Source organism: Amia ocellicauda, unplaced genomic scaffold (genome assembly GCF_036373705.1).
Source record: "Amia ocellicauda isolate fAmiCal2 unplaced genomic scaffold, fAmiCal2.hap1 HAP1_SCAFFOLD_36, whole genome shotgun sequence".
In the NCBI taxonomy this organism is placed as follows: domain Eukaryota; kingdom Metazoa; phylum Chordata; class Actinopteri; order Amiiformes; family Amiidae; genus Amia; species Amia ocellicauda.
In genome coordinates, this window is record NW_027102931.1 from 786,938 (window position 1) to 800,945 (window position 14,008).

At 46.5% G+C, this 14,008-nt stretch overlaps 11 non-coding genes and 30 pseudogenes across 11 annotated transcripts; all 41 read right to left on the minus strand.

Annotated features, from left to right (window-relative positions):
* Positions 1 to 197: 197 nt before the first annotated feature.
* Positions 198 to 316, minus strand: LOC136733293 (5S ribosomal RNA). Its single transcript, XR_010810185.1, has one exon. It is a non-coding gene; the product is annotated as a 5S ribosomal RNA (ribosomal RNA).
* A 216-nt stretch (positions 317 to 532) lies between these two features.
* Positions 533 to 651, minus strand: LOC136733371 (uncharacterized; annotated as a pseudogene).
* Positions 652 to 859: 208 nt separating this feature from the next.
* LOC136733601 (uncharacterized) lies at positions 860 to 978 on the minus strand (annotated as a pseudogene).
* A 219-nt stretch (positions 979 to 1,197) lies between these two features.
* LOC136733619 (uncharacterized) lies at positions 1,198 to 1,316 on the minus strand (annotated as a pseudogene).
* Positions 1,317 to 1,536: 220 nt separating this feature from the next.
* Positions 1,537 to 1,655, minus strand: LOC136733548 (uncharacterized; annotated as a pseudogene).
* Positions 1,656 to 1,871: 216 nt separating this feature from the next.
* Positions 1,872 to 1,990, minus strand: LOC136733461 (uncharacterized; annotated as a pseudogene).
* Positions 1,991 to 2,200: 210 nt separating this feature from the next.
* On the minus strand, positions 2,201 to 2,319 carry LOC136733604 (5S ribosomal RNA). The gene has a single exon (XR_010810257.1). It is a non-coding gene; the product is annotated as a 5S ribosomal RNA (ribosomal RNA).
* A 224-nt stretch (positions 2,320 to 2,543) lies between these two features.
* On the minus strand, positions 2,544 to 2,662 carry LOC136733712 (uncharacterized; annotated as a pseudogene).
* Positions 2,663 to 2,872: 210 nt separating this feature from the next.
* Positions 2,873 to 2,991, minus strand: LOC136733703 (uncharacterized; annotated as a pseudogene).
* A 216-nt stretch (positions 2,992 to 3,207) lies between these two features.
* LOC136733383 (uncharacterized) lies at positions 3,208 to 3,325 on the minus strand (annotated as a pseudogene).
* Positions 3,326 to 3,535: 210 nt separating this feature from the next.
* Positions 3,536 to 3,654, minus strand: LOC136733617 (5S ribosomal RNA). The gene has a single exon (XR_010810259.1). It is a non-coding gene; the product is annotated as a 5S ribosomal RNA (ribosomal RNA).
* A 224-nt stretch (positions 3,655 to 3,878) lies between these two features.
* Positions 3,879 to 3,997, minus strand: LOC136733747 (uncharacterized; annotated as a pseudogene).
* A 215-nt stretch (positions 3,998 to 4,212) lies between these two features.
* On the minus strand, positions 4,213 to 4,331 carry LOC136733660 (uncharacterized; annotated as a pseudogene).
* Positions 4,332 to 4,548: 217 nt separating this feature from the next.
* On the minus strand, positions 4,549 to 4,667 carry LOC136733419 (5S ribosomal RNA). Its single transcript, XR_010810240.1, has one exon. It is a non-coding gene; the product is annotated as a 5S ribosomal RNA (ribosomal RNA).
* A 209-nt stretch (positions 4,668 to 4,876) lies between these two features.
* LOC136733308 (5S ribosomal RNA) lies at positions 4,877 to 4,995 on the minus strand. The gene has a single exon (XR_010810199.1). It is a non-coding gene; the product is annotated as a 5S ribosomal RNA (ribosomal RNA).
* A 217-nt stretch (positions 4,996 to 5,212) lies between these two features.
* LOC136733394 (uncharacterized) lies at positions 5,213 to 5,331 on the minus strand (annotated as a pseudogene).
* Positions 5,332 to 5,885: 554 nt separating this feature from the next.
* LOC136733661 (uncharacterized) lies at positions 5,886 to 6,004 on the minus strand (annotated as a pseudogene).
* Positions 6,005 to 6,225: 221 nt separating this feature from the next.
* LOC136733301 (5S ribosomal RNA) lies at positions 6,226 to 6,344 on the minus strand. Its single transcript, XR_010810192.1, has one exon. It is a non-coding gene; the product is annotated as a 5S ribosomal RNA (ribosomal RNA).
* A 206-nt stretch (positions 6,345 to 6,550) lies between these two features.
* LOC136733722 (uncharacterized) lies at positions 6,551 to 6,669 on the minus strand (annotated as a pseudogene).
* A 207-nt stretch (positions 6,670 to 6,876) lies between these two features.
* On the minus strand, positions 6,877 to 6,995 carry LOC136733352 (uncharacterized; annotated as a pseudogene).
* A 210-nt stretch (positions 6,996 to 7,205) lies between these two features.
* Positions 7,206 to 7,324, minus strand: LOC136733288 (5S ribosomal RNA). The gene has a single exon (XR_010810180.1). It is a non-coding gene; the product is annotated as a 5S ribosomal RNA (ribosomal RNA).
* Positions 7,325 to 7,548: 224 nt separating this feature from the next.
* Positions 7,549 to 7,667, minus strand: LOC136733429 (uncharacterized; annotated as a pseudogene).
* Positions 7,668 to 7,885: 218 nt separating this feature from the next.
* Positions 7,886 to 8,004, minus strand: LOC136733689 (uncharacterized; annotated as a pseudogene).
* Positions 8,005 to 8,213: 209 nt separating this feature from the next.
* LOC136733628 (5S ribosomal RNA) lies at positions 8,214 to 8,332 on the minus strand. Its single transcript, XR_010810260.1, has one exon. It is a non-coding gene; the product is annotated as a 5S ribosomal RNA (ribosomal RNA).
* A 215-nt stretch (positions 8,333 to 8,547) lies between these two features.
* Positions 8,548 to 8,666, minus strand: LOC136733662 (uncharacterized; annotated as a pseudogene).
* Positions 8,667 to 8,887: 221 nt separating this feature from the next.
* LOC136733346 (uncharacterized) lies at positions 8,888 to 9,006 on the minus strand (annotated as a pseudogene).
* A 206-nt stretch (positions 9,007 to 9,212) lies between these two features.
* On the minus strand, positions 9,213 to 9,331 carry LOC136733723 (uncharacterized; annotated as a pseudogene).
* Positions 9,332 to 9,538: 207 nt separating this feature from the next.
* Positions 9,539 to 9,657, minus strand: LOC136733353 (uncharacterized; annotated as a pseudogene).
* A 210-nt stretch (positions 9,658 to 9,867) lies between these two features.
* Positions 9,868 to 9,986, minus strand: LOC136733640 (5S ribosomal RNA). Its single transcript, XR_010810261.1, has one exon. It is a non-coding gene; the product is annotated as a 5S ribosomal RNA (ribosomal RNA).
* Positions 9,987 to 10,210: 224 nt separating this feature from the next.
* On the minus strand, positions 10,211 to 10,329 carry LOC136733690 (uncharacterized; annotated as a pseudogene).
* A 209-nt stretch (positions 10,330 to 10,538) lies between these two features.
* On the minus strand, positions 10,539 to 10,657 carry LOC136733651 (5S ribosomal RNA). The gene has a single exon (XR_010810262.1). It is a non-coding gene; the product is annotated as a 5S ribosomal RNA (ribosomal RNA).
* A 215-nt stretch (positions 10,658 to 10,872) lies between these two features.
* LOC136733692 (uncharacterized) lies at positions 10,873 to 10,991 on the minus strand (annotated as a pseudogene).
* Positions 10,992 to 11,211: 220 nt separating this feature from the next.
* On the minus strand, positions 11,212 to 11,330 carry LOC136733345 (uncharacterized; annotated as a pseudogene).
* Positions 11,331 to 11,547: 217 nt separating this feature from the next.
* Positions 11,548 to 11,666, minus strand: LOC136733609 (uncharacterized; annotated as a pseudogene).
* Positions 11,667 to 11,871: 205 nt separating this feature from the next.
* On the minus strand, positions 11,872 to 11,990 carry LOC136733606 (uncharacterized; annotated as a pseudogene).
* Positions 11,991 to 12,205: 215 nt separating this feature from the next.
* On the minus strand, positions 12,206 to 12,324 carry LOC136733704 (uncharacterized; annotated as a pseudogene).
* Positions 12,325 to 12,544: 220 nt separating this feature from the next.
* On the minus strand, positions 12,545 to 12,663 carry LOC136733349 (uncharacterized; annotated as a pseudogene).
* Positions 12,664 to 12,872: 209 nt separating this feature from the next.
* LOC136733365 (uncharacterized) lies at positions 12,873 to 12,991 on the minus strand (annotated as a pseudogene).
* A 217-nt stretch (positions 12,992 to 13,208) lies between these two features.
* On the minus strand, positions 13,209 to 13,327 carry LOC136733666 (uncharacterized; annotated as a pseudogene).
* A 209-nt stretch (positions 13,328 to 13,536) lies between these two features.
* On the minus strand, positions 13,537 to 13,655 carry LOC136733663 (5S ribosomal RNA). Its single transcript, XR_010810263.1, has one exon. It is a non-coding gene; the product is annotated as a 5S ribosomal RNA (ribosomal RNA).
* A 215-nt stretch (positions 13,656 to 13,870) lies between these two features.
* On the minus strand, positions 13,871 to 13,989 carry LOC136733638 (uncharacterized; annotated as a pseudogene).
* Between the last annotated feature and the right edge of the window lie 19 nt (positions 13,990 to 14,008).

Sequence of the window (14,008 nt, forward strand, 5' to 3'; positions counted from 1 at the left end):
ATGTCTCTTAAAGGCTGGCGGATATTGACGGAACTTCCAGCAAAAAAATAAAATAAAAAGAAAAATGGAGGGAAAAATATCAGTGCAGCAAAGGGTGTTGACAGTAGCCTAGTACGTGTACAATTCTTCAATTATATCTCCTGGAGACAGAAAGAGAGTATTAAGAGCTACGATGAAGTTACCCAGGAGACGTAAAAGGCTTGCAGCACCTGGTATTTCTAGGAGGTCTCCCATCCAAGTACTGACCAGGCCCTGCCCCGTTTAGCTTCCGAGATCTGACGAGATCGGGCGCATTCAGGACGGTGTGGCCGCAAGCCGAGAGGCCTGGCTGCATGATGTCTCTTAAAGGTTGGCGGGTATTGACGGAACTTCCAGCAAAAAAAAAAAAAAAAAAGAAAAATGGATGGAAAAATATCAGTGCAGCAAAGGGTGTTGAAAGTAGCCGGGTACGTGTACAATTCTTCAATTATATCTCCTGGAGACAGAAAGAGAGTATTAAGAGCTACGATGAAGTTACCCAGGAGACGTAAAAAGCTTGCAGCACCTGGCATTTCCAGGAGGTCACCCATCCAAGTACTGACCAGGCCCTGCCCCGTTTAAATTCCAAGATCTGATGAGATCGGGGGCATTCAGGACGGTGTGGCCACAAGCCAAGAGGCCAGGCTGCATGGTGTCTCTTAAAGGTTGGCGGGTATTGACGAACTTCCAGCAAAAAAAATAAAGAAAAATGGTGGGAAAAATATCAGTGCAGCAAAGGCTGTTGAAAGTAGCCGTGTACATGTACAATACTTCAATTATATCTCCTCCAGACAGAAAGAGAGTACTAAGAGCTACGATGAAGTTACCCAGGAGACAAAAAAGCTTGCAGCACCAGATATTTCCAGGAGGTCACCCATCCAAGTACTAACCAGGCCCTGCCCCTTTTACCTTCCGAGATCTGATGATATCAGGCGCGTTCAGGACGGTGTGGCCGAAAGCCAAGAGGCCCGGCTGCATGATGTCTCTTTAGGCTGGTGGGTATTGACGGAACTTCCAGCAAAAAAAAAAAAAAAAAAAAATAGAAAAAGGGAGGGAAAAATATCAGTGCAGCAAAGGGTGTTGAAAGTAGCCGGGTACATGTACAATTCTTCAATTATATCTCCTCCAGACAGATAGAGAGTATTAAGAGCTACGATAAAGTTACCCAGGAGACGTAAAAGCTTGCAGCACTAGGTATTTCCAGGCGGTCTCACATTCATGTACTAACCAGGTCCTGCCCCGTTTAGCTTCCGAGATCTGACGAGATCGGGCGCGTTCAGTATGGTGTGGCCGCAAGCCGAGATGCCTGGCTGCATGATGTCTCTTAAAGGATGGCGGGTATTGACGGAATTTCCAGCAAAAAAAAAAAAAAAAAAAAATAGAAAAATGGAGGGAAAAATATCAGTGCAGCAAAGGGTGTTGGAAGTAGCCGGGTACGTGTACAATTCTTCAATTATATCTCCTGCAGACAGAAAGAGAGAATTAAGAGCTACGATAAAGTTACCCAGGAGACATAAAACCTTGCAGCACCTGGTATTTCCAGGAGGTCTCCCATCCAAGTACTGACCAGGTCCTGCCCCGTTTAGTTTTCGAGATCTTACGAGATCGGGCGCGTTCAGGACGGTGTGGCCACAAGCCGAAAGGCCTGGCTGCATGATGTCTCTTAAAGGTTGGCGGGTATTGACGGAACTTCCAGCAAAAAAAAAAAAAAAATAGAAAAATGGAGGGAAAAATATCAGTGCAGGAAAGGGTGTTGAAAGTAGCCGGGTACGTGTACAATTCTTCAATTATATCTCCTGGAGACAGAAAGAGAGTATTAAGAGCTACGATGAAGTTACCCAGGAGACGTAAAAAGCTTGCAGCACCTGGCATTTCCTGGAGGTCACCCATCCAAGTACAGACCAGGCCCTGCCCCGTTTAAATTCCAAGATCTGATGAGATCGGGGGCGTTCAGGACGGTGTGGCTGCAAGCCAAGAGGCCGGGCTGCATGATGTCTCTTAATGACTGGCGGGTTTTGACGGAACATCCAGCAAAAAAAAAAAAGAGAAATGGAGGGAGAAATACCAGTGCAGCAAAGGGTGTTGAAAGTAGCCGGGTACGTGTACAATTCTTCAATTATATCTCCTACAGACAGAAAGAGAGTATTAAGAGCTACGATGAAGTTACCCAGGAGACGTAAAAAGCTTGCAGCACCTGGTATTTCTAGGAGGTCTCCCATCCAAGTACTGACCAGGCCCTGCCCCGTTTAGCTTCCGAGATCTGACGAGATCGGGCGCATTCAGGACGGTGTGGCCACAAGCCGAAAGGCCTGGCTGCATGATGTCTCTTAAAGGTTGGCGGGTATTGACGGAACTTCCAGCAAAAATAAAAAAGAAAAAAAGAAAAAAGAAAAATGGATGGAAAAATATCAGTGCAGCAAAGGGTGCTGACAGTAGCTGGATACGTGTACAATACTTCAATTATATCTCCTCCAGACAGAGAGAGAGTATTAAGAGCTACGATAAAGTTACCCAGGAGACGTAAAAGCTTGCAGAACTAGGTATTTCCAGGAGGTCTCACTTTCATGTACTGACCAGGTCCTGCCCCGTTTAGCTTCCGAGATCTGACGAGATCGGGCGCGTTCAGGATGGTGTGGCCGCAAGCCAAGATGCCTGGCTGCATGATGTCTCTTAAAGGCTGGCGGGTATTGACGGAACTGCCAGCAAAAAAAAAAAAGAAAAATAGAGGGAAATATACCAGTGCAGCAAAGGGTGTTGAAAGTAGCCGGGTACGTGTACAATTCTTCAATTATATCTCCTCCAGACAGATAGAGAGTATTAAGAGCTACGATGAAGTTACCCAGGAGACGTAATAAGCTTGCAGCACCTGGTATTTCTAGGAAGTATCCCATCCAAGTACTGACCACGCCGTGCCCCGTTTAGTTTCCGAGATCTGACGAGATCGGGCGCATTCAGGACGGTGTGGCCACAAGCCGAAAAGCCTGGCTGCATGATGTCTCTTAAAGGTTGGCGGGTATTGACGGAACTTCCAGCAAAAAAATAAAATAGAAAGAAAAATGGAGGGAAAAATATCAGTGCAGCAAAGGGTGTTGAAAGTAGCCTAGTACGTGTACAATTCTTCAATTATATCTCCTGGAGACAGAAAGAGAGTATTAAGAGCTACGATGAAGTTACCCAGGAGACGTAAAAAGCTTGCAGCACCTGGTATTTCTAGAAGGTCTCCCATCCAAGTACTGACCAGGCCCTGCCCCGTTAGCTTCCGAGATCTGACGAGATCGGGCGCGTTCAGGATGGTGTGGCCGCAAGCCAAGATGCCTGGCTGCATGACGTCTCTTAAAGGCTGGCGGGTATTGACGGAACTGCCAGCAAAAAAAAAAAAGAAAAATAGAGGGAAATATACCAGTGCAGCAAAGGGTGTTGAAAGTAGCCGGGTACGTGTACAATTCTTCAATTATATCTCCTGGAGAAAAAAAGAGAGTATTAAGAGCTACGATGAAGTTTCCCAGGAGACGTAAAAAGCTTGCAGCACCTGGTATTTCTAGGAGGTCTCCCATCCAAGTACTGACCAGGCCCTGCCCCGTTTAGCTTCCGAGATCTGACGAGATCGGGCGCATTCAGGACGGTGTGGCCACAAGCCGAAAGGCCTGGCTGCATGATGTCTCTTAAAGGTTGGCGGGTATTGACGGAACTTCCAGCAAAAAAAAAAAAGAAAAAAAGAAAAAAGTAAAATGGATGGAAAAATATCAGTGCAGCAAAGGGTGCTGACAGTAGCTGGATACGTGTACAATACTTCAATTATATCTCCTCCAGACAGAGAGAGAGTATTAAGAGCTACGATAAAGTTACCCAGGAGACGTAAAAGCTTGCAGAACTAGGTATTTCCAGGAGTTCTCACTTTCATGTACTGACCAGGCCGTGCCCCGTTTAGCTTCCGAGATCTGACGAGATCGGGCGCATTCAGGACGGTGTGGCCACAAGCCGAAAGGCTTGGCTGCATGATGTCTCTTAAAGGTTGGCGGGTATTGACGGAACTTCCAGCAAAAAAATAAAATAAAAAGAAAAATGGAGGGAAAAATATCAGTGCAGCAAAGGGTGTTGAAAGTAGCCTAGTACGTGTACAATTCTTCAATTATATCTCCTGGAGACAGAAAGAGAGTATTAAGAGCTACGATGAAGTTACCCAGGAGACATAAAAGCTTGCAGCACCAGGTATTTCCAGGAGGTCTCACATTCATGTACCGACCAGGTCCTGCCCCGTTTAGCTTCCAAGATCTGACGAGATCGGGCGAGTTCAGGATGGTGTGGCCGCAAGCCGAGATGCCTGGCTGCATGATGTCTCTTAAAGGCTGGCGGGTATTGACGGAATTTCCAGCAAAAAAAAAAAAAAAAATAGAAAAATGGAGGGAAAAATATCAGTGCAGGAAAGGGTGTTGAAAGTAGCCGGGTACGTGTACAATTCTTCAATTATATCTCCTGGAGACAGAAAGAGAGTATTAAGAGCTACGATGAAGTTACCCAGGAGACGTAAAACGCTTGCAGCACCTGGTATTTCTAGGAGGTCTCCCATCCAAGTACTGACCAGGCCCTGCCCCGTTTAGCTTCCGAGATCTGACGAGATCGGGCGCATTCAGGACGGTGTGGCCGCAAGCCAAGATGCCTGGCTGCATGATGTCTCTTAAAGGCTGGCGGGTATTGACGGAATTTCCAGCAAAAAAAAATAGAAAAATGGAGGGAAAAATGTCAGTGCAGGAAAGGGTGTTGAAAGTAGCCGGGTACGTGTACAATTCTTCAATTATATCTCCTGGAGACAGAAAGAGAGTATTAAGAGCTACGATGAAGTTACCCAGGAGACGTAAAAAGCTTGCAGCACCTGGTATTTCTAGGAGGTCAGCCATCCAAGTACTGACCAGGCCCTGCCCCGTTTAGCTTCCGAGATCTGACGAGATCGGGCGCATTCAGGACGGTGTGGCCACAAGCCGAAAGGCCTGGCTGCATGATGTCTCTTAAAGGTTGGCGGGTATTAACGGAACTTCCAGCAAAAAAAAAAAAAAAAAAAGAAAAATGGATGGAAAAATATCAGTGCAGCAAAGGGTGTTGACAGTAGCTGGGTACGTGTACAATACTTCAATTATATCTCCTGGAGACAGAAAGAGAGTATTAAGAGCTACGATGAAGTTACCCAGGAGACGTAAAAAGCTTGCAGCACCTGGTATTTCTAGGAGGTCTCTCATCCAAGTACTGACCAGGCCCTGCCCCGTTTAGCTTCCGAGATCTGACGAGATCGGGCGCAATCAGGACGGTGTGGCCACAAGCCGAAAGGCCTGGCTGCATGATGTCTCCTAAAGGTTGGCGGGTATTGACGGAACTTCCAGCAAAAAAAAAAAAAAAAAAAAATAGAAAGATGGAGGGAAAAATATCAGTGCAGGAAAGGGTGTTGAAAGTAGCCGGGTACGTGTACAATTCTTCAATTATATCTCCTGCAGACTGAAAGAGAGTATTAAGAGCAACGATAAAGTTACCCAGGAGACGTAAAAGCTTGCAGCACCTGGTATTTCCAGGAGGTCTCACATTCAAGTACTGACCAGGTCCTGCCCCGTTAAGCTTCCGAGATCTGACGATATCATGCGCGTTCAGGACGGTGTGGCTGGAAGCCGAGAGGCCCGGCTGCATGATGTCTCTTTAAGGCTGGCGGGTATTGACGGAACTTCCAGCAAAAAAATAAAATAAAAAGAAAAATGGAGGGAAAAATATCAGTGCAGCAAAGGGTGTTGAAAGTAGCCTAGTACGTGTACAATTCTTCAATTATATCTCCTGGAGACAGAAAGAGAGTATTAAGAGCTACGATAAAGTTACCCAGGAGACGTAAAAGCTTGCAGCACCAGGTATTTCCAGGAGGTCTCACATTCATGTACCGACCAGGTCCTGCCCCGTTTAGCTTCCAAGATCTGACGAGATCGGGCGAGTTCAGGATGGTGTGGCCGCAAGCCGAGATGCCTGGCTGCATGATGTCTCTTAAAGGCTGGCGGGTATTGACGGACTTTCCAGCAAAAAAAAAAAAAAAAAAAAAACGAAAAATGGAGGGAAAAATATCAGTGCAGGAAAGGGTGTTGAAAGTAGCCGGGTACGTGTACAACTCTTCAATTATATCTCCTGGAGACAGAAAGAGAATATTAAGAGCTACGATGAAGTTACCCAGGAGACGTAAAAAGCTTGCAGCACCTGGTATTTCTAGGAGGTCACCCATCCAAGTACTGACCAGGCCCTGCCCCGTTTAGCTTCCGAGATCTGACGAGATCGGGCGCATTCAGCACGGTGTGGCCACAAGCCGAAAGGCCTGGCTGCATGATGTCTCCTAAAGGTTGGCGGGTATTTACGGAACTTCCAGCAAAAAAAAAAAAAAATGGATGGAAAAATATCAGTGCAGCAAAGGGTGTTGACAGTAGCTGGGTACGTGTACAATACTTCAATTATATCTCCTCCAGACAGATAGAGAGTATTAAGAGCTACGATAAAGTTACCCAGGAGACGTAAAAGCTTGCAGCACGAGGTATTTCCAGGAGGTCTCACATTCATGTACTGACCAGATCCTGCCCCGTTTAGCTTCCGAGATCTGACAAGATCGGGCGCGTTCAGGACGGTGTGGCCGCAAGCCGAGATGTCTGGCTGCATGATGTCTCTTAAAGGTTGGCGGGTATTGACGGAACTTCCAGCAAAAAAAAAAAAAAATGGATGGAAAAATATCAGTGCAGCAAAGGGTGTTGAAAGTAGCCTAGTACGTGTACAATTCTTCAATTATATCTCCTCCAGACAGAAAGAGAGTATTAAGAGCTACGATGAAGTTACCCAGGAGACGTAAAAGGCTTGCAGCACCTGGTATTTCTAGGAGGTCTCCTATCCAACTACTGACCAGGCCCTGCCCCGTTTAGCTTCCGAGATCCGACGAGATCGGGCGCATTCAGGACGGTGTGGCCGCAAGCCGAGAGGCCCAGCTGCATGATGTCTCTTTAAGGCTGGCGGGTATTGACGGAACTGCCAGCAAAAAAAAAAAAGAAAAATAGAGGGAAATATACCAGTGCAGCAAAGGGTGTTGAAAGTAGCCCGGTACGTGTACAATTCTTCAATTATATCTCCTGGAGAAAAAAAGAGAGTATTAAGAGCTACGATGAAGTTACCCAGGAGACGTAAAAAGCTTGCAGCACCTGGTATTTCTAGGAGGTCTCCCATCCAAGTACTGACCAGGCCCTGCCCCGTTTAGCTTCCGAGATCCGACGAGATCGGGCGCATTCAGGACGGTGTGGCCACAAGCCGAAAGGCCTGGCTGCATGATGTCTCTTAAAGGTTGGCGGGTATTGACGGAACTTCCAGCAAAAAAAAAAAATAAAGAAAGAAAAAAGAAAAATGGATGGAAAAATATCAGTGCAGGACAGGGTGTTGAAAGTAGCCGGGTACATGTACAATTCTTCAATTATATCTCCTCCAGACTGAATGAGAGTATTAAGAGCTACGATAAAGTTACCCAGGAGACGTAAAAGCTCGCAGCACCAGGTATTTCCAGGAGGTCTCACATTCAAGTACTGACCAGGTCCTGCCCCGTTTAGCTTCCGAGATCTGACGAGATCGGGCGCGTTCAGGACGGTGTGGCCGCAAGCCGAGATGTCTGGCTGCATGATGTCTCTTAAAGGCTGGCGGGTATTGACAGAATTTCCAGCAAAAAAAAAAAAAAAAAAATAGAAAAATGGAGGGAAAAATATCAGTGCAGCAAAGGGTGTTGACAGTAGCTGGGTACGTGTACAATACTTCAATTATATCTCCTCCAGACAGATAGAGAGTATTAAGAGCTACGATAAAGTTACCCAGGAGACGTAAAAGCTTGCAGCACCAGGTATTTCCAGGAGGTCTCACATTCATGTACTGACCAGGTCTTGCCCCGTTTAGCTTCCAAGATCTGACGAGATCGGGCGAGTTCAGGATGGTGTGGCCGCAAGCCAAGATGCCTGGCTGCATGATGTCTCTTAAAGGATGGCGGGTATTGACGGAACAGCCAGCAAAAAAAAAAAGAGAAATGGAGGGAAAAATATCAGTGCAGCAAAGGCTGTTGAAAGTAGCCGGGTACGTGTACAATTCTTCAATTATATCTCCTCCAGACAGAAAGAGAGAATTAAGAGCTACGATGAAGTTACCCAGGAGACGTAAAAAGCTTGCAGCACCTGGTATTTCTAGGAGGTCTCCCATCCAAGTACTGACCAGGCCCTGCCCCGTTTAGCTTCCGAGATCTGACGAGATCGGGCGCATTCAGGACGGTGTGGCCACAAGCCGAAAGGCCTGGCTGCATGATGTCTCTTAAAGGTTGGCGGGTATTGACGGAACTTCCAGCAAAAAAAAAAAAAAAAAAGAAAAATGGATGGAAAAATATCAGTGCAGCAAAGGGTGTTGACAGTAGCTGGGTACGTGTACAATACTTCAATTATATCTCCTCCAGACAGATAGAGAGTATTAAGAGCTACGATAAAGTTACCCAGGAGACGTAAAAGCTTGCAGCACCAGGTATTTCCAGGAGGTCTCACATTCATGTACCGACCAGGTCCTGCCCCGTTTAGCTTCCAAGATCTGACGAGATCGGGCGAGTTCAGGATGGTGTGGCCGCAAGCCAAGATGCCTGGCTGCATGATGTCTCTTAAAGGCTGGCGGGTATTGACGGACTTTCCAGCAAAAAAAAAAAAAAAAAAAAAACGAAAAATGGAGGGAAAAATATCAGTGCAGGAAAGGGTGTTGAAAGTAGCCGGGTACGTGTACAATTCTTCAATTATATCTCCTGGAGACAGAAAGAGAATATTAAGAGCTACGATGAAGTTACCCAGGAGACGTAAAAAGCTTGCAGCACCTGGTATTTCTAGGAGGTCACCCATCCAAGTACTGACCAGGCCCTGCCCCGTTTAGCTTCCGAGATCTGACGAGATCGGGCGCATTCAGCACGGTGTTGCCACAAGCCGAAAGGCCTGGCTGCATGATGTCTCCTAAAGGTTGGCGGGTATTTACGGAACTTCCAGCAAAAAAAAAAAAAAATGGATGGAAAAATATCAGTGCAGCAAAGGGTGTTGACAGTAGCTGGGTACGTGTACAATACTTCAATTATATCTCCTCCAGACAGATAGAGAGTATTAAGAGCTACGATAAAGTTACCCAGGAGACGTAAAAGCTTGCAGCACGAGGTATTTCCAGGAGGTCTCACATTCATGTACTGACCAGATCCTGCCCCGTTTAGCTTCCGAGATCTGACAAGATCGGGCGCGTTCAGGACGGTGTGGCCGCAAGCCGAGATGTCTGGCTGCATGATGTCTCTTAAAGGTTGGCGGGTATTGACGGAACTTCCAGCAAAAAAAAAAAAAAATGGATGGAAAAATATCAGTGCAGCAAAGGGTGTTGAAAGTAGCCTAGTACGTGTACAATTCTTCAATTATATCTCCTCCAGACAGAAAGAGAGTATTAAGAGCTACGATGAAGTTACCCAGGAGACGTAAAAGGCTTGCAGCACCTGGTATTTCTAGGAGGTCTCCTATCCAACTACTGACCAGGCCCTGCCCCGTTTAGCTTCCGAGATCCGACGAGATCGGGCGCATTCAGGACGGTGTGGCCGCAAGCCGAGAGGCCCAGCTGCATGATGTCTCTTTAAGGCTGGCGGGTATTGACGGAACTGCCAGCAAAAAAAAAAAAGAAAAATAGAGGGAAATATACCAGTGCAGCAAAGGGTGTTGAAAGTAGCCGGGTACGTGTACAATTCTTCAATTATATCTCCTGGAGAAAAAAAGAGAGTATTAAGAGCTACGATGAAGTTACCCAGGAGACGTAAAAAGCTTGCAGCACCTGGTATTTCTAGGAGGTCTCCCATCCAAGTACTGACCAGGCCCTGCCCCGTTTAGCTTCCGAGATCTGACGAGATCGGGCGCATTCAGGACGGTGTGGCCACAAGCCGAAAGGCCTGGCTGCATGATGTCTCTTAAAGGTTGGCGGGTATTGACGGAACTTCCAGCAAAAAAAAAAAATAAAGAAAGAAAAAAGAAAAATGGATGGAAAAATATCAGTGCAGGACAGGGTGTTGAAAGTAGCCGGGTACATGTACAATTCTTCAATTATATCTCCTCCAGACTGAATGAGAGTATTAAGAGCTACGATAAAGTTACCCAGGAGACGTAAAAGCTTGCAGCACCAGGTATTTCCAGGAGGTCTCACATTCATGTACTGACCAGGTCTTGCCCCGTTTAGCTTCCAAGATCTGACGAGATCGGGCGAGTTCAGGATGGTGTGGCCGCAAGCCAAGATGCCTGGCTGCATGATGTCTCTTAAAGGCTGGCGGGTATTGACGGAACAGCCAGCAAAAAAAAAAAGAGAAATGGAGGGAAAAATATCAGTGCAGCAAAGGCTGTTGAAAGTAGCCGGGTACGTGTACAATTCTTCAATTATATCTCCTCCAGACAGAAAGAGAGAATTAAGAGCTACGATGAAGTTACCCAGGAGACGTAAAAAGCTTGCAGCACCTGGTATTTCTAGGAGGTCTCCCATCCAAGTACTGACCAGGCCCTGCCCCGTTTAGCTTCCGAGATCTGACGAGATCGGGCGCATTCAGGACGGTGTGGCCACAAGCCGAAAGGCCTGGCTGCATGATGTCTCTTAAAGGTTGGCGGGTATTGACGGAACTTCCAGCAAAAAAAAAAAAAAAAAAGAAAAATGGATGGAAAAATATCAGTGCAGCAAAGGGTGTTGACAGTAGCTGGGTACGTGTACAATACTTCAATTATATCTCCTCCAGACAGATAGAGAGTATTAAGAGCTACGATAAAGTTACCCAGGAGACGTAAAAGCTTGCAGCACCAGGTATTTCCAGGAGGTCTCACATTCATGTACTGACCAGGTCCTGCCCCGTTTAGCTTTCAAGATCTGACGAGATCGGGCGAGTTCAAGATGGTGTGGCCGCAAGCCGAGATGCCTGGCTGCATGATGTCTCTTAAAGGCTGGCGGGTATTGACGGAATTTCCAGCAAAAAAAAAAAAAAAAAATATAGAAAAATGGAGGGAAAAATATCAGTGCAGGAAAGGGTGTTGAAAGTAGCCGGGTACGTGTACAATTCTTCAATTATATCTCCTGGAGACAGAAAGAGAGTATTAAGAGCTACGATGAAGTTACCCAGGAGACGTAAAAGGCTTGCAGCACCTGGTATTTCTAGGAGGTCTCCCACCCAAGTACTGACCAGGCTCTGCCCCGTTTAGCTTCCGAGATCTGACGAGATCGGGCGCATTCAGGACGGTGTGGCCACAAGCCGAAAGGCCTGGCTGCATGATGTCTCTTAAAGGTTGGCGGGTATTGACGGAACTTCCAGCAAAAAAAAAAAAAAAAAAGAAAAATGGATGGAAAAATATCAGTGCAGCAAAGGGTGTTGACAGTAGCTGGATACGTGTACAATACTTCAATTATATCTCCTCCAGACAGAGAGAGAGAGTATTAAGAGCTACGATAAAGTTACCCAGGAGACGTAAAAGCTTGCAGCACTAGGTATTTCCAGGAGGTCTCACATTCATGTACTGACCAGGTCCTGCCCCGTTTAGCTTCCGAGATCTGACGAGATCGGGCGCGTTAAGGATGGTGTGGCCGCAAGCCGAGATGCCTGGCTGCATGATGTCTCTTAAAGGCTGGCGGATATTGACGGAACTTCCAGCAAAAAAAAAAAAATGGAGGGAAACATATCAGTGCAGCAAAGGGTGTTGTATGTAGCCGGGTACGTGTACAATACTTCAATTATATCTCCTCCAGACAGATAGAGAGAATGAAGAGCTACGATAAAGTTACCCAGGAGACGTAAAAAGCTTGCAGCACAAGGTATTTCCAGGAGTTCTCACATTCAAGTACTGACCAGGCCCTGGCCCGTTTAGCTTCCGAGATCTGATGAGATCGGGCGCGTTCAGGACAATGTGTCCGCAAGCCAAGAGGCCTGGCTGCATGATGTCTTTTAAAGGCTGGACGGTATTGACGGAACTTCCAGCAAAAAAAAAAGAAAAAAGAAAAATGGATGGAAAAATATCAGTGCAGCAAAGGGTGTTGACAGTAGCTGGATACGTGTACAATACTTCAATTATATCTCCTCCAGACAGAAAGAGAGTATTAAGAGCTACGGTGAAGTTACTCAGGAGACGTAAGATGCTTGCAGCACCTTTTATTTCCAGCAGGTCTCCCATGCAAGTACTGAACAGGCCCTGCCCCGTTCAGCTTCCGAGGTCTGACGAGATCGGGGGTGTTCACGACGGTGTGGCTGCAAGCCAAGAGGCCGGGCTGCATGATGTCTCTTAAAGGCTGGCGGGTATCGACGGAACTTCCAGCAAAGAAAAAAAAAAAAAAAAAAGAAAAATGGAGGGAAAAATATCAGTGCAGCAAAGGCTGTTGAAAGTAGCCGGGTACGTGTACAATTCTTCAATTATATCTCCTCCAGACAGAAAGAGAGAATTAAGAGCTACGATGAAGTTACCCAGGAGACGTAAAAAGCTTGCAGCACCTGGCATTTCCAGGAGGTCACCCATCCAAGTACTGACCAGGCCCTGCCCCGTTTAAATTCCAAGATCTGATGAGATCGGGGGCGTTCAGGACGGTGTGGCTGCAAGCCAAGAGGCCGGGCTGCATGATGTCTCTTAATGGTTGGCGGGTTTTGACGAACATCCAGCAAAAAAAAAAAAGAGAAATGGAGGGAGAAATACCAGTGCAGCAAAGGGTGTTGAAAGTAGCCGGGTACGTGTACAATTCTTCAATTATATCTCCTGCAGACAGAAAGAGAGTATTAAGAGCTACGATGAAGTTACCCAGGAGACGTAAAAAGCTTGCAGCACCTAGTATTTCTAGGAGGTCAACCATCCAAGTACTGACCAGGCCCTGCCCCGTTTAGCTTCCGAGATCTTACGAGATCGGGCGCATTCAGGACGGTGTGGCCGCAAGCCAAGAGGCCTGGCTGCATGATGTCTCTTAAAGGCTGGTGGGTATTGATGGAACTTCCATCAAAAAAAAAAAAAAAATAAGATAAATGGAAGGAAAATTATCAGTGCAGCAAAGGCTGTTGAAAGTAGCCGTGTACGTGTACAATACTTCAATTATATCTGCTCCAGACAGATAGAGAGTATTAAGAGCTACGATGAAGTTTCACAGGAGACGTAAAAAGCTTGCAGCACCAGGTATTTCCAGGAGGTCTCCCATCTAAGTACTGACCAGGCCCTGCCCCGTTTAGCTTCAGAGATCTGACGATATCGTGCGCGTTCAGGACGGTGTGGCCGAAAGCCAAGAGGGCCGGCTGCATGATGTCTCTTAAAGGCTGGCGGGTATTGACGGAACAGCCAGCAAAAAAAAAAAGAGAAATGGAGGGAAAAATATCAGTGCAGCAAAGGCTGTTGAAAGTAGCCGGGTACGTGTACAATTCTTCAATTATATCTCCTCCAGACAGAAAGAGAGAATTAAGAGCTACGATGAAGTTACCCAGGAGACGTAAAAAGCTTGCAGCACCTGGTATTTCTAGGAGGTCTCCCATCCAAGTACTGACCAGGCCCTGCCCCGTTTAGCTTCCGAGATCTGACGAGATCGGGCGCATTCAGGACGGTGTGGCCACAAGCCGAAAGGCCTGGCTGCATGATGTCTCTTAAAGGTTGGCGGGTATTGACGGAACTTCCAGCAAAAAAAAAAAAAAAAAAGAAAAATGGATGGAAAAATATCAGTGCAGCAAAGGGTGTTGACAGTAGCTGGGTACGTGTACAATACTTCAATTATATCTCCTCCAGACAGATAGAGAGTATTAAGAGCTACGATAAAGTTACCCAGGAGACGTAAAAGCTTGCAGCACCAGGTATTTCCAGGAGGTCTCACATTCATGTACTGACCAGGTCCTGCCCCGTTTAGCTTCCAAGATCTGACGAGATCGGGCGAGTTCAAGATGGTGTGGCCGCAAGCCGAGATGCCTGGCTGCATG